Source organism: Sinocyclocheilus anshuiensis, unplaced genomic scaffold, assembly GCF_001515605.1.
Source record: "Sinocyclocheilus anshuiensis isolate Anshui unplaced genomic scaffold, SAMN03320099.WGS_v1.1 scaffold143, whole genome shotgun sequence".
Taxonomy (NCBI): Eukaryota; Metazoa; Chordata; class Actinopteri; order Cypriniformes; family Cyprinidae; genus Sinocyclocheilus; species Sinocyclocheilus anshuiensis.
This window is the reverse complement of record NW_015548197.1, coordinates 475,084-489,943: the sequence shown is the minus strand read 5'-3', so window position 1 is coordinate 489,943 and position 14,860 is coordinate 475,084. Positions and strand designations below refer to the sequence as shown.

The 14,860-nt window shown below is 32.9% G+C and overlaps 1 pseudogene; it reads right to left on the bottom strand.

Annotated features, from left to right (window-relative positions):
- LOC107653228 (beta-catenin-like protein 1) overlaps positions 1 to 13,103 on the bottom strand; it is a 52,887-nt pseudogene extending 39,784 nt beyond the window's left edge.
- Between the last annotated feature and the right edge of the window lie 1,757 nt (positions 13,104 to 14,860).

The window sequence follows — 14,860 nt, the reverse complement described above, 5'->3', positions numbered from 1 at the left end:
TTAATAAATTGTATTATTATTACTTTGGAAATTAGAGTAATATATAAGTCACTCTGCTCTTTAGATATCAGCATTGGCTATAAACTTCTTTCACACTTTTCAGTCGTGTGCAAAAAATATAACTATATGTCCCTTTTAATATCAACTGAAAATTGCATGCTTACAATCACACTACATGGTAATTCTGCAAACAGAACATCAGTGTACTTGATAACGTCACTCAGCTCGCCTCGGCTACTCTGGTTATCCTCACTGTCTGTACAGTATATTTACAATGAGACGAAATATGATATCAAACACCACTGCCTCTTTTTGTTTTCATTTAAACATATTAATAGTCACAAAAATGTAGCTCAGGCAACGCATACTTTGATTACCTTCACTGTATGTATACTTAACAAAACAATACATGAAACACAACCCTCTTTTCATTTTAAAAATATAAAACAATATGTGGTTCAGGCAATATGTGCAAAATACTCTGATTATCTTCACTGTATGTATAATAAAATGAAATATGACCTAAAGTACAACACTGCCTCTTTTTGTTAAATGTCAGTTTTAATGAATAATAATAGCCATTGCATTATAAAAGTATAAGTATAAAGTATAACAGGAAACAAAGACAAAAGCAAACATATGCTTCAAAGTCAGTGCTGTACTACGGTAAAGTTGAATAAATATATAAAGTTATGAAACATAACTTTGTGCTCAGCCAAAACGATATGACCTGGAACAAATAATAGATTCATGAGACCAAAGATTGCCTGTTAGCTATACCTAAAAACGAATTATATCTCATGTTTAACCACTACAGAGACATCAGAGCCAGCAGCACATGTCAGGACTAGCCGAGGTGAGGCTGCTCTCAGCAGGATTCATGAGCACTGAGCGCCCGCTGATCGCCTCGAGCTCTCTGAAAACAGCGAAGCAAATTTTCTTAAGCTTTGTGAAACTATACTACATAAAACATATCTGCACGAAACAGAAACAGCAGACGGGCTGAATGAAACGCAAGTTCACTCTCTGACAGCAGGTGGCGCTTTTGGAACAGCAGCGATACAGTGTTTCATTTGGTTGCCGCTGTAAACAAAACCGCTGAGCTCAAACACTACTTTAAGATGCATTATACGAAGACAAGATTAAAAGAAAATGCTATCTAAACCAGGGGTAGCACCCATTCACTGCAGAGGATCCATTGATGAGCAAGTCATGTAATGCTACATTTCTCCAAATCTGATGAAGAAACAAACTCATCTACATTTTGGAGGACCTGAGGGCGAGTAAAAATTCAGCAAACTTTCCTTTTTGGGTAACAGTTCCTTTTAAAAGGTTTTGTTACACCATATTTTCAACACAGGGCTTGTAATTATTCACTAGCATGAATGTATGGAGTCTGGAGTCTTTAATAAACCCATGCACACAGCCAATCAAAGCAATCCGTCTCTTATTTTTACTTACTGTCATTGTTTTGTAGCAGGATAGCCAGTATTTCACTGCAGTACAGCTTATTGGCATCAAAAGGCATCTTGGCCTGTTTGGGAACACAACAAACACACAATTTCAATGGCTTTGGCAGCAGCGTCCCATTCGATCTGTGTGCCGTCTTCTCTATTGTCAGTGTAATTGCTGGTGTGCTGGATTCATGGAAGTCTTCAGGGAGCATTAAGACTCAAACAGCATGACGCTCTTATTCCAGCAGCCAGCGGTAAATCTGAGGAGGATTTCACCTCACGTGGATAAAAGACGAGGGCCTACAGCTCTTATGAAAATCTCAAATCCAGCTCAAAAAATAAAAATGATTGAGTTAAACCCATCATAACGTACAGCCAACTTCAAACCAGCGGACACTGTCTGTTCACAGCGAGAAAAAAAAAGACTAAAGTTATTTTAAAATATATATATATACAGTATATATAAGTTAAACCCGTCAGAACGCACAGCCAACTTCAAACCAGCTGACATTGTTCACTGAGAGGAAGAAAAAAGAAAAAAAAAAAAAAAAGACTAGTTATTTTTAAAATATATATCTTGTGCTTGACTTTGAACTTAAAGGTGAAGTGTGTAATTTTTTTGATGTCTATCCCAGTTTAATGCAGAGTCATCTCTAAGTAAGCTACTCAGAGTTAAATATAGAGTGAAATAAGTGGAAACGCTAATGCGCTTTTAAAATACTGAATTATTGCTGTGTTTGTTTGATTTATTTATTATTATTTACAGGTTTTGCTTAATTGGCTTTGCTTTATTTATTATGGTAACTATGCATGATTACATGGTCAGCGAGCTGCTTTACTATTTGCATTTATGCATTTATTTATTCATTCATGCATTCATTTATGCATTTGTGAGGGATGTTGCAAGTGTGTAATATCTGTGCATGGAATTGCAAAAATAATGACCCCATTGGTTGAGTCTAGGGATGTAACGATTCACTCAACTCACGATTCGATTCGATTCACGGTTTTGATTTCACAATTCGATTCAATTCACGGTGTCAACATATTCTGTTACACCAAATACACAAAATAATGATCTTTAAAAAAGCATCATATGACCCCTTTAAACCAGACAAGGTGAACATGCTGGTATTCTTATGGGGAGGGGGGGACACTGTCACCGTTTTACTTTTCTTTTTGTTTTCACTTTTGAAAAACTTATACGTCACATATTTAAATCGATTTTCAACCGGCTCGCGGTTAATCGTTACATCCCTAGTTGAGTCAGACATGGTCATGTTGGACCAATGTAAATAAATTAATAAATAATGTTTACTTGTATATATGTATATATTATTTACAAAACCTGTAAAAAAAAAAAAAATGCAGAAGTGCTTAAATAAATGCATAAATGAAAAAGAAAATGCAAACATATGCAAAATAAAGTACATAAATAAATGTAAAAATTATTAAATAATAATAAATGCCAAAATCATAAACAAATGCCTAAATAAGTGCAAAAATGCACACATACATAAATGTAAAAATGCATAAATGAATACATAAATGCTAAATAAATAAATAGACAGACAAATACATATTTGCAAAATTGAATACACAAATAAAATATAAGAATAAATAAAGTGTATGAATAAATAAAATGCATAAATAAATAAATAAACAAACCAGCCAACCAGACTGAGAACAGGCTGTAGGTCTGTGCCAAGTTTAGTGGATGTAGTTTGAAAGACAGTTTGGTCACATGTTAGAGATTTTAGAAGAACTAGGGCCATGTTTGTACAGTAACAGTATATTGGTTTATCAAGCCAAACTCCATTGTCAGATTTCATCTATTAGCACACTGCATTCATAAAGACAACAGCACCCATCAGTGAATGGAGTTGCTAATGGATGTTCCATTAGCAGTGATGTTTACTGTGACGGATGGGTGTCTCACCTTGATCCTCTTCAGCAGCCACTGCATCAAACCCTGAGGGGCCGCTTCTGTACAGACCGGGACGAAACTCTGCCACGTTCTCAATCACAGCTGCCACAGAAAGACAGAGAGATCTGCTGTTACTGTAAGTCCAAGCCTGTCATACACACACGTGCTTCTGTGAATCGTGTGTGTTGTGTTATGACCTAGTTTTTGCAGTGTCTGCTTCACCTAGTTGCTATGATAACTGATGGAGACACTGCAGTGAGATCAGAAGATGTTCACTCAACACTGAATGCATGAACACAGAAACCACAGCACTAATTTGACATCCAGACCTGACAGTAAGGACGACCCGATGACCTGAGGTTTGAGCCGTTCCCTATATTATCAGATCACTTTGAGTGACAATAAGCTTTGGACAAGTCTTCAGAAATTAAAAACTGGCTCCTGTTCAATTCTTGTGAATTTTATTACATAAATGTGTAATAATAAATATATTCTTATTCTAATTAAATACATTCTGCATGAATGTATTTTACACTTTTGTAAAAATAAATAATAATAAATATTATAACATCTATATCAAAAAATTAAAAGCTTAAATGCATAAGTAAAAATACAGAAATGCATAAATCCATATATGCATAAATAAATGCATAAATGTAAAAAATAAATAACGTGCATAAATAAATACATAAATAAAAATGCATGAACAACTGCATATATAAATCCTTAAATGCATAAATAGATGTATAAACAAATGCTTAAATAAATGCTTAAACAAATAAATAAATCCTTGAATTAATGCATAAACACATAAACAAATGCATAAATACATAAATAAAATCACAACAATGAATAAATAAATCCTGAAATGCTTAAATAAATACATTAATAAACACATAAATAAATGCAAAAATCCTTAAATGCATAAATAAATGCTTTAAAAACAAATGCATGACTCAGAACAGGCTGTGGGTCTACAATAAAACATTTTTGATGGTACATATATAAAATACACATTTATTTTACATATTTTTATATCATGTGTTTTTTTATATTTTATATTCATTTTAAACTTGCATTTCAAAAATTTATATCAACATAATATATAATGTCTCTGGAAATACTATGTGTTTTATTATTACACATTTGAGTAGTTTATACTGAAAATAGTTTTTTTTTTGGTCGAGTTTCTCACTAGAAGCAATCGTAAGACTTGGGATAAAGCACACGATAAAAGACTACTTTTATGGCATTTTTGCTGTCCATTTTTGCTCGACACACATGGTCACCATAAACTGCAGTTGTATGGAAAAGAGCAAAAGTTTGGGTGAACTATTGCTTTAATAAGAATATTCTTTGCTTCTGACACCATTTAAAAATAGGTTGCTAAAAAAAAATCTTGCTTTCGCCTTAGGGCCTGAGAAAATGTCACCAGTGTGAGTAAAAATCTGAACTACAGCCCAGACCAGCAGAAAAAAACCCTCATTGTCGAGCCACGGACGCACAAAAAGACGGAAAGAGCGAGCAGAGCGAACAGCTCTATATGACACATCACAAGGGAGTTTGAGACTCATCTGTATTATAAAAGACTCCTGATAACTCAATCAGAGGCATGATGGGAGAAAAATCTCACAGCGATGAGTGGGAGGAAAAGAGAGAGAGAGAGAGAGGGTGCGAAATCTCATGAGGAAGGGAAAGAGATTACACAAGAACTGGAACAGCAGAGGAAGACAGGGAAAGAGGAAGACATGGAGGAAATGTGCCGTTTAAATCCGTTCAGTCAGACCATTTATCTCTCTCTGCAGCTGACCAGGATCTTTCCAGAACCAAACCTGCAAACTCAAGCCAGACGCAGTCTTTCTAACAGACAAAACAGCTTTAAAGGAGCATTCAGCCATTTTCTCCCTCATAAAAAGACTTTTGTTTTATTTTACATATTTTTATGCATATACTGTACTACCAAAGGTTTGGAATCATTTAGATTTTAATGTTTTTGAAAGAAGACTCTTAGGCTTTTCAAGGTTTCATTTATTAGATCAAAAATGCAGTAAAAGCAGTAATAATGTGAAATATTATTATATATTAAAAGAACTGTTTTCTATTTTAATATATTGTAAACTGTAATTTATTGCTGTGATCAAAGCTGAATTTTCAGCATCATTACTCCAGTCTTCAGTGTCACATAATCTTCAGAAATCATTCTAATATGCTGATTTGCTGCTCAAGAAACATTTCTGATTATTATCAATGTTGAAAACAGTTGTGCTGCTTCATATTTTTATGGAAACCGTGATACATTTATCTTCATCATTCTTTGATGAATAGAGAGTTCAAAAAAAACATTTATTTGAAATAGATATATCTAAAAAAATAAAAAATATCTAAATGTTTCATAACATTATAAATGTCTTTACTTTCACTTTGGATCAATTTAATCCATCCATGTTGAATAAAAGTATTATTTCATTTCATATTTTCATTTAGATGAGGGTAAATCTGAAATCAGGCATTTTCTCTGAAAACAAACAGCTGTGCTCGTGAATATCTGGTTTACTTGCTACAAAGTGTCTCGAAAAAATATCTGAATATTTTTTAATGGCAAACCCAGAAAATCCAGTGTTTAGTTGCTACTTGTAGTTTGGTAAATAAATGAATGAATGAATTAATGAATAAAACTTAAATAAATGATTCTTATTCTTATTAAATTATTTAGAATTACAAAAAAAGTATTTTTTGTTATATGTCATTGCATTTACATTTTTTGCATTTGGCAGACACTTTAATCCAAAGCAACTTGCTTCAAATTCAAGGTATTCATTTTATCAGTTCATGCATTATCAAAATAAATAAATAATAAACCCATGACTTTGGCATTGATAGCATCATACTTCACTGCTTGAGCTACTGGAATGTTTTTTTTTTTAATTAAATAAAGTATGGAAAAAAAAAATCTCTGAATATTTTAGAGTTAGAGAGTTTAGCTGTCATCTGTTGTAGTTTGGGAACGTGTAAACACAACTTTTGCAGCATCCGGAATTGATTATTTTCCTACTACACAGAATTTGAAAAATGGTTGGCAAAGAGATAACTACTTCTTCCTCCGAGATTCTGAAGTGCGCATCTGATGGATACTTTACTATCCCATGAGGCCACAGGAGGGGATTTATGAATGGCAGCGTAGCACCGAACTCACGCTGGGAGGTCACATGACGGTAACAAATTTCATTCATACTACTCATAGAACACCCTTTTTTAATGGTTGTGAAGTAAGTTCAAATTCAAATGTAGTACCTACTCAGACAGTATGCGATTTCGGACACACTATTTGTTTCCCAGTGAACCGATGAAAACCAGTGTGCTCTGACTCCAGCCAATCAGATTGAAGCCTGCTCTTTGGACTAGTTTATGTGTGTTGGTTAGTTGGTTAGTGTGTGACTTACCCAAAGTGTTATAAACTCCATCAGCTTCCTCCTTCACCGTCTCGTCCAAACGCTCCATATTCTGCACCATGAGAGCTACGACCTGACCCTCCAACTAAACAAACACATGAAAACCATTCAACAAACATCAAAACATGAAGGCATTTATTTAGGCTAATGCTAGAAAATGATCACACAAATCAGAGTTTGAAACTAAATTTAGACACATGCCATAGAGCTTCTGTGGTTGATGATCAGCGTCTGAAGGTTTATCATCTCCATTCACTGATTATCAGTTTATTTTCTGCTCACCAATGCTGCGTTTATTTGATAAAAAAAGATACAGTAAAAACAGTAAAATTGTGAAATATTATTACAATTTAAAATTTTTTATGAGAATATATGTTAAAATGTAATTTATTTCTGTGATGCGCAGCTGTAGCGTCTGAAGGTTTATCATCTCCATTCACTGATTATCAGTTTATTTTCTGCTCACCAATGCTGCGTTTATTTGATAAAAAAAGATACAGTAAAAACAGTAAAATTGTGAAATATTATTACAATTTAAAATTGCTGTTTTTTATGAGAATATATGTTAAACTGTAATTTATTTCTGTGATGCGCAGCTGTATTTTCAGCATCATTGCTCCAGTCTTCAGTGTCACATGATCTTCAGAAATCATTCTAATATGCTGATTTGCTGCTCAAGAAACATTTCTGATTATTATCAATGTTGAAAACAGTTGTGCTGCCCAATATTTTTGGGGAAACTGTGATACATTTTATTTTTTCTGATTCTTTGATGAATAGAGAGTTCAAAAGTACAGCATTTATTTGAAATAGAAATCTTTGGTAACATTATAAATGTCTTTACTGGCACTGTTGATCAATTTAATACATTGTATACATTTTTTTTAAATATATTTTAATGATTTGTTTTACATTTTTACATTTATATTTTAATAATAAATTATATGTATTTTAATATATCTTTTTTTTTATTTAATTTTTTAATGTATATTTAACAATAATTTTTTTTTATATATTTCAAGCCCCATTTTGTACCGTGTTTGTTGAGCTGCCATATAAACAGTTATTCAGATGTGTAAATGCTTTTGCTCGACTGCACAACACAAACACTAAACGGCAGCAATCAGACGCATGCGGTTCAATCAGCCTCTGATTGTTCACAAGCTCTTCCAGTTTCCTCTGCTCCATCTGACACAAGCCGTGATTGCACAACCTCAACAACAGTCTGGATATGAACGTCGTCTCTCTCTGCTCCTCTCGCAAATGTCAGGCTACATTTCTCGCAGCAGTAATTCATGTCATTTTCTCATAATAATCTCATTGTGCCGCTGGACCGTGACATGCTAATGCTGGTGAATCAGCACATAATCTCCTGTAACGCCACTGATGATGTGTATTCTCTGATTATTAAATAAATATTTCCTTACCAGAGCGTCGATGAGCACCTCGGCCCCCTCCTCGCTCTCGTGAAGCATGTCGATGTCTGTCAGCTCCTGCAGGAGATCCACCACCACGATGCTCATATGTGATTCACATTAAGGACTTGCAATACTGACCAACTGCTAAACATAAATCATAACAAGCATATTTGAAATAGGGATGCAAAATATATATATATATTTTTTTTATGTGCAATAAGCAATATATATACTATATATACATATATATACACTACTGCTCAAAGGATTGGGTCGGTAAGTTTTTTTATTTTTTTAGGAAATTAAAGACATTTGTAATGTTACATTTTCTAGACTTCTATTTCAGATAAACACTGTTCTTTTGAACTTTCTATTAATCTGTGAATCCTGAAAAATAAAATGTATCACAGTTTACACTAAAATATTCAGCAGCACGACATAGAAAACAGCTATTTTAAATTGCAATAATATTTCACAATATTAATGTATTTACTACATTTTGTTTTACTGTTTTGTGAACATTTTATATATTAAATATTATATATTTTGTGAAATATATTATGAAATATTTTAAATCAAATAAATGCAGTTTTGAATTTTACCGACCCCAAACTTTTGAAAGGCAGTGTATATTTGCATATTTGCATTGTTATGGCCAAGACCTTTTTTTTTTATGGTCATTTAGATAATGATTTTTGTGTTATTATTGCTAACAGCTTTTTTCATATATACAATTGTTTTTAAAAATGGCTATTAACTATTTTTTTATATTGATGATAACCAATATTTTCATGACTGATTACCAATATGATTACTTATAGAAATATATTAAAATAAATATATTTTTTTACAGTAAATTTCCAATCCAGAATTTAAAATCTTAAAGAATTAAAAATATATATATAAGATTTTGTATATTTTTTTTATTCTTTTGGTAAAAAAAAAAAAGATTAATTATTAAGACTGATATAATTTTTGCATAAAAACACCTACTAAATTAATCAATGTAAATCTAATGGGTAAATGTTAAACAAAAATGCTAATAATATTACCAATACCAATGGATAGTGCATCCCTAATAGCATGCAATTACTAACTTACTATTAAAAGTAATTATTTCTTGAGCACTGGTGCTTCTTATTATATTGCTGTGGTTTCCATTTTTGTAAAACAATAAGCCACGAGGCGCTGAGTGTAACACATGAGCTCTCGCGGTTTGTGAAGGTCATGTGATGCTGAGGATATCAGTGTTGTCGTGGCTGAGGAGGCCGAGCAGAGAATGAACGGCGTTCAGCTCCACCAGCAGATGATAGAGCTCAGGAATAGTGGCGATGACGTGCATCTCCTGGATGATGTCATTCAGGTCAAGCTCCGCCTCCATGAACCTGCCGACAACAGGGAGTGAGGTTGTGCCTCTCTGTTTGTCTCTCATTTCCCATATAAAGTGAACGGTGAGATTTAAACTCACTTCTCGGGGTTGTCGGGAAACTTGATCCGCAGCTCCTGGTTTTTGTAGGATCTCTTCTCAAAGGTCAGGATCATTTTCTTCACTGTGCTCTCATCCACGGGCTCGCCCTGTTAACACACAGCAGGTCAGGAGGTCAAAGGTCATGATTCTCTTCAGTATAGAGAGACACCAGCGTGCCTCTGAATTACATGAGACTTGCTTTTTTTCGGGTTCAAAATACTATATACACCTAAAATGTTTTTATGGCTATTTTTATTTGAAGCATGAAAAATTCTAGATTGGAGCTCTAGTGTGAATGCTATTTTAAAAAATAGATGCAAAACAGAATAGACTTTTAATATTGGCAATAACACCACATCCATATAACAAAAAACATTATTGGTTAAAAACAGATTAATGGTAAGAATAAATATTTTATTAGTGACACCAGAATAAATTAATTAAAAATTAAATCTAATTAATGATTTATAATTACACAATTGTTGAATTATTGATTATAAGTCATAAAGTATGAAAAACTGTAGTTTGTGTTTAAAAACAGGTTAAAGAGTAAACATATATAATATTAGAAATCAAATTGGTTACGGGCCATAATATATTATTATTATTGGTACACGACTAAAAGAAAAACACAAATATTAAACATTAAATCTAATCAATTATATTACACAAAACAGTTATTGGTTTTAGGTCATAAAATATGAAGATCTGTTTTGTGTTATAGATTAAATAATTGTCCATCACAAACAAATATATTAAGGCAGTTTTCTTTTAACTGAATTGCTAAATGAGGACCTTACAGAATTTAAGACATTATTATTATTGAAATATCTTTATTATGCTGTTTTGCATTGTGAAGAGCATGTATTATATATCATTTGATTAATTTTTATTAAATAAAATGACATTGGCATAAAACATTCTACAGGAAATGTATTAATCATATATTCAGAGAGCTCATTTGTTTTTTATAATAAACCAGAGGTTTTAGTAGTGCTGGGCGGTATACCGGTTCATACCGAATACCGGTGTTTATTTTTGTAATGATATGAATTTTTAAAATACTGCAATACCATTGTATGTCGCTTAAACAACGTTCGGAACGCGACACTGTTTGAAAGGGGTCTCTTTTCACTGTTGCACTGTGGTGAGGGAACAGCTGTATGTGTTACTAAGCGTGAAAGTTCCGAAATTGAAGCTGTAGAACTAATAGAACGTGATGACACAGAAGAACTCATCCACAATATCCACATTGACCGTGCATTCAGTTGGCCGCACCGCAGCCGACTCGTCAATAAACGAGTACAAAACAGAGTTTCCAAGCACCTGTCGCTTACTGATTGTTTGGAATTATTAATATGAGCGTAGTTCGTCTGTTAATATCACATGCACTTTTTTGTTTGTTGTTTTTTTTAGTTTGTTACTCAGACGCAGGCAGTGCGCTGCATGAGACAAAAAAGTAATATAGCCAAAACAACTTTAGTGTAGATGCATATTGATTTTATCAGACGATGCCGCGATTATAAATGAGAGTGACTCCTGGTTAACCTGGGTCGTGTTTAGTCACTATTTAGTGTGGTATTATTTGACAATATTCACTCATCATGACAGTAAAATAGGGCATTCTAAGTCAATATACTGCAGTATTTCCTCTCTCAATCAGTAGAAAATATTGTTAACACCCGGTCATGCATGAAAAAAAATACCGTCATGTACCGTGAAACCGGTATAATTTTGAAAAATACCGTGATATAAATGTTTGGTCATACCGCCCAGCACTAGGTTTTACCCTCCTCGCTGAATGTAAAATAACCCCGTATGACTAAGGTCTGGTTTCACCTCTGGATCTTCTCCGTCCTGATCCATCAGTCTCTCCAGGATCTTCTCCCCGTCTCCTGTCTGCTCCTCACTGTCCGCCTCTGATCTCACCAGCACCCGTCTGCCGTCTCGGCCCGCCGTCTTCTGCTTGCTTCTGGACTCCTCGTGGCTGTCTTCATCTCTGGGTCTCTTGGCACCTCGGTAGGGCTGAAAAGAGAAGATTTCACATGACCGTGAGGCTGAGACGGATCCAGACACAGACAGTCCGTTTGACTATTCTCAGATTTATGCAACACATCTGCATCAAAGAGAACCACACTCACAACTCAATGCAAATCTATAATAGTTACTGTAGATAATATAACATTACTTATGCAACTAAGACATTTTTTTGCCACTATTACTAGAAGACCTTTTTATTAATGTCTGAACAAAACTACAATGTCATACTTGTTGAGTTTCATTAATAATTCAATTCTGCCACACAGAAGTAAATAATATTTTTAGTACAGATTACCAATAAGTTTACTAATATAAATATATATATTTTTTTACAGTGTATTTCTAATCTCAAATTTAAAAAAGTATTAAAATCAGGTATTAAATCTTCATAATGTACAAATAGGCTAAATACAGATAACATATAGTACCTTTGTTAAAAGGAATAAAAGTAAGGCCCAATATGATACAATGCTTAATGTTTTTACTTTGTTTTGGATAAAATTAATAAATATAAATTTAATGAATAAATGTTAAACAAAAAATCTAAATATTTTTGGAATAATATCCTAATAAAATGTAGACATTTTGTTTCAAGAAACGTGTATAATAACAGCAATCAAACATAATAATCAGCCATAACATAATAATAATAGGCAAAAACATTATAAATTAAACTTAATTAATTATTTACAATTACAGAAAACAATTATTGGCTACAGGTCATAAAATATGAAAGACTCTATTTTTTGTTTAAAAGCTGGTTAATGGTTAGTACATTTGTTAAAAGTTATAGAAGTTTTATGTTTTTACTTTGTTTTGTATAAAAGCGTTTGCTAAATTAATAAATGTTAAACAAAAATCCTAATATTTTTGGAATAATACGCTTGTAAACACCTAGGCCTAATTTAGACATTCAGTTTCAAGAAACATTAATCCAGAAAATGTTATTCAGTTGCTAATTCACACATTTGAAAAAAAAAAAACATAGTTTGTGGGCATGGTATTATTTCAATGTCTATTAACATTGAACATTCGTGGAAATTGTCATTTTAGTACTTTTTTTTGTACAGTACTTTTACTGTATATCAGTTAGGCACGACTGAATCTGGCATCTATACAAAATCCATTAAAATGAATACAGTGAATAATAAATGAACATGTAAACAGAAACAAACACTCGATAACCCGAATGCGTCTGTTCTAGTTCAGTAAAAGATTACTTAGCTCACCGATACAAGCAGAGCAGATCAACCAGTGACACATTCATCAAACGCGTCAGTACCTGATAATTCAGCAGCTCCCCCACATCCATGATGATTTCTGGGTGATTTAATGCTTCAAATCTTCTGATATCTATAGGGTTTTTCACTCTTGCACAAATCTAGCAGTATTTCTGTCACTTCTGTATTTCTGTGCTGTGCTGTTTGTTTATGCAAACTCTGCAGCAGGTTTTTATCTGTTTGAGATAAGCAAGACGGCTTTAATTATTCACATAGTCACAGATTACACAGCAACACAGCCACATTTCCCTTTAGCTTTATTCACACAAGATAGGAATACTAGCGTACTTCTTTAGCATACTGTATAATGTTATTTTCATAGTTTGAAACAGTATGCATTATGTAACATAACATTTTCACATTACCGCATTATTTTGCGTATTTAGTTCAGTGAGTGTTATTCAGTTCATTTATGTTAATTTAAACATTTTTTCAGTCAGTTGCCATGGTGCCATAATTAAAATAATGAAAGACTATAAGATAATAATAATAAGAAGAAAAAATAAGAAAAAATAATTAAGATAATTTAAAAAACTAAAAAATGACAAAAGCACTCAAAATTACTAAAAACTTAAAAAATTAGAAGAAAACAAAAAATATAAAAAATGTATTCAAAATATTCATAAAAACTATAAAAGCATCTCAGTGATACTAAAAGAACCTAATAACTGAAATACCCGTTAAATTAATCCTAATATAGTTTATGTATAAATTTATGAAAACTAGACATTAAAAAAAGAAAATAAGAAAAATGACAAACTTTATAACTTTAAAATGAAAATTAAAACAGAAAATCTAAAAATAAAAACGAACTCAAAATATTAATAATACATCTCAGTGATACTAAAATAACCACTAAAATAAACCTGTTAAAATAACCCTAATATATCAATTAATGAAAGCTATATGGACATATCAAAAAATAAGAAAAATGACAAAAATATACAACAAAATTACTAATATTTTAAGTACAATTCAAATGAAAACAGAAAATATAAAAATAAATACTAATTCATTATATTACCTGTTATAATTTTATAAAACCTACAATAGTGTTGTGATGATAACCTAATAACTAAAATAACTAAAATTGTCCTCTTTAAATTATTTTTAATAATTATTAACCCCCCGGAGCCGTGTGGAGCGCTTTTTATGATGGATGGACGCAGTGTTTTGGGCTTCAAAATCTCAACACCCATTCACTGCCATTATAAAGCTTAGAAGAGCCAGGACATTTTTTTATATAACTCTGATTGTATTCATCTGAAAGAAGAAAGTCATATAGGATCCTCATGGCTTGAGGGTGAGTAAATCATGGGGTCATTTTCATTTTTGGGTGAACTATCCCTTTAATCCAACTTTATGTAAAAATGTTGTGCTTTTGGTTTTACCTAAATGTGTGGTTGCAAATTTATTGTGTCTGAAAACAATTCATAATGCAACACTAGTATGCCGATTATTCAAGTCAAATGTGATGCAAAAAGTCATGTTGGCTTTGTGTGTAATATGTTGGCCAGGCGTTCAGGTTCAGGTTGCATGTTTCTGGCCTCTGGCTGTAAAGGCAGATTAATATTTACTGGATGTTTAAATAATGCAGAGCTGCTGCAGTGATTGAAAGGCCTCATTTATGCATCGGTCTCTGGCATCTCTCTCGCTCTCAGGTCTGGCCACTTCTGTCCGGCCTGTTTTGTGCGTCACGGATGACTGGCTGTTGTGAGACTTGACAAGACAGAGGCGCGATACACTCGTAAATCCAGCAGGATCAGGTGATTTTCCGCCTGCTCACCAGCCGACAGTATACACTACAGTGGGTACGGAAAGTAT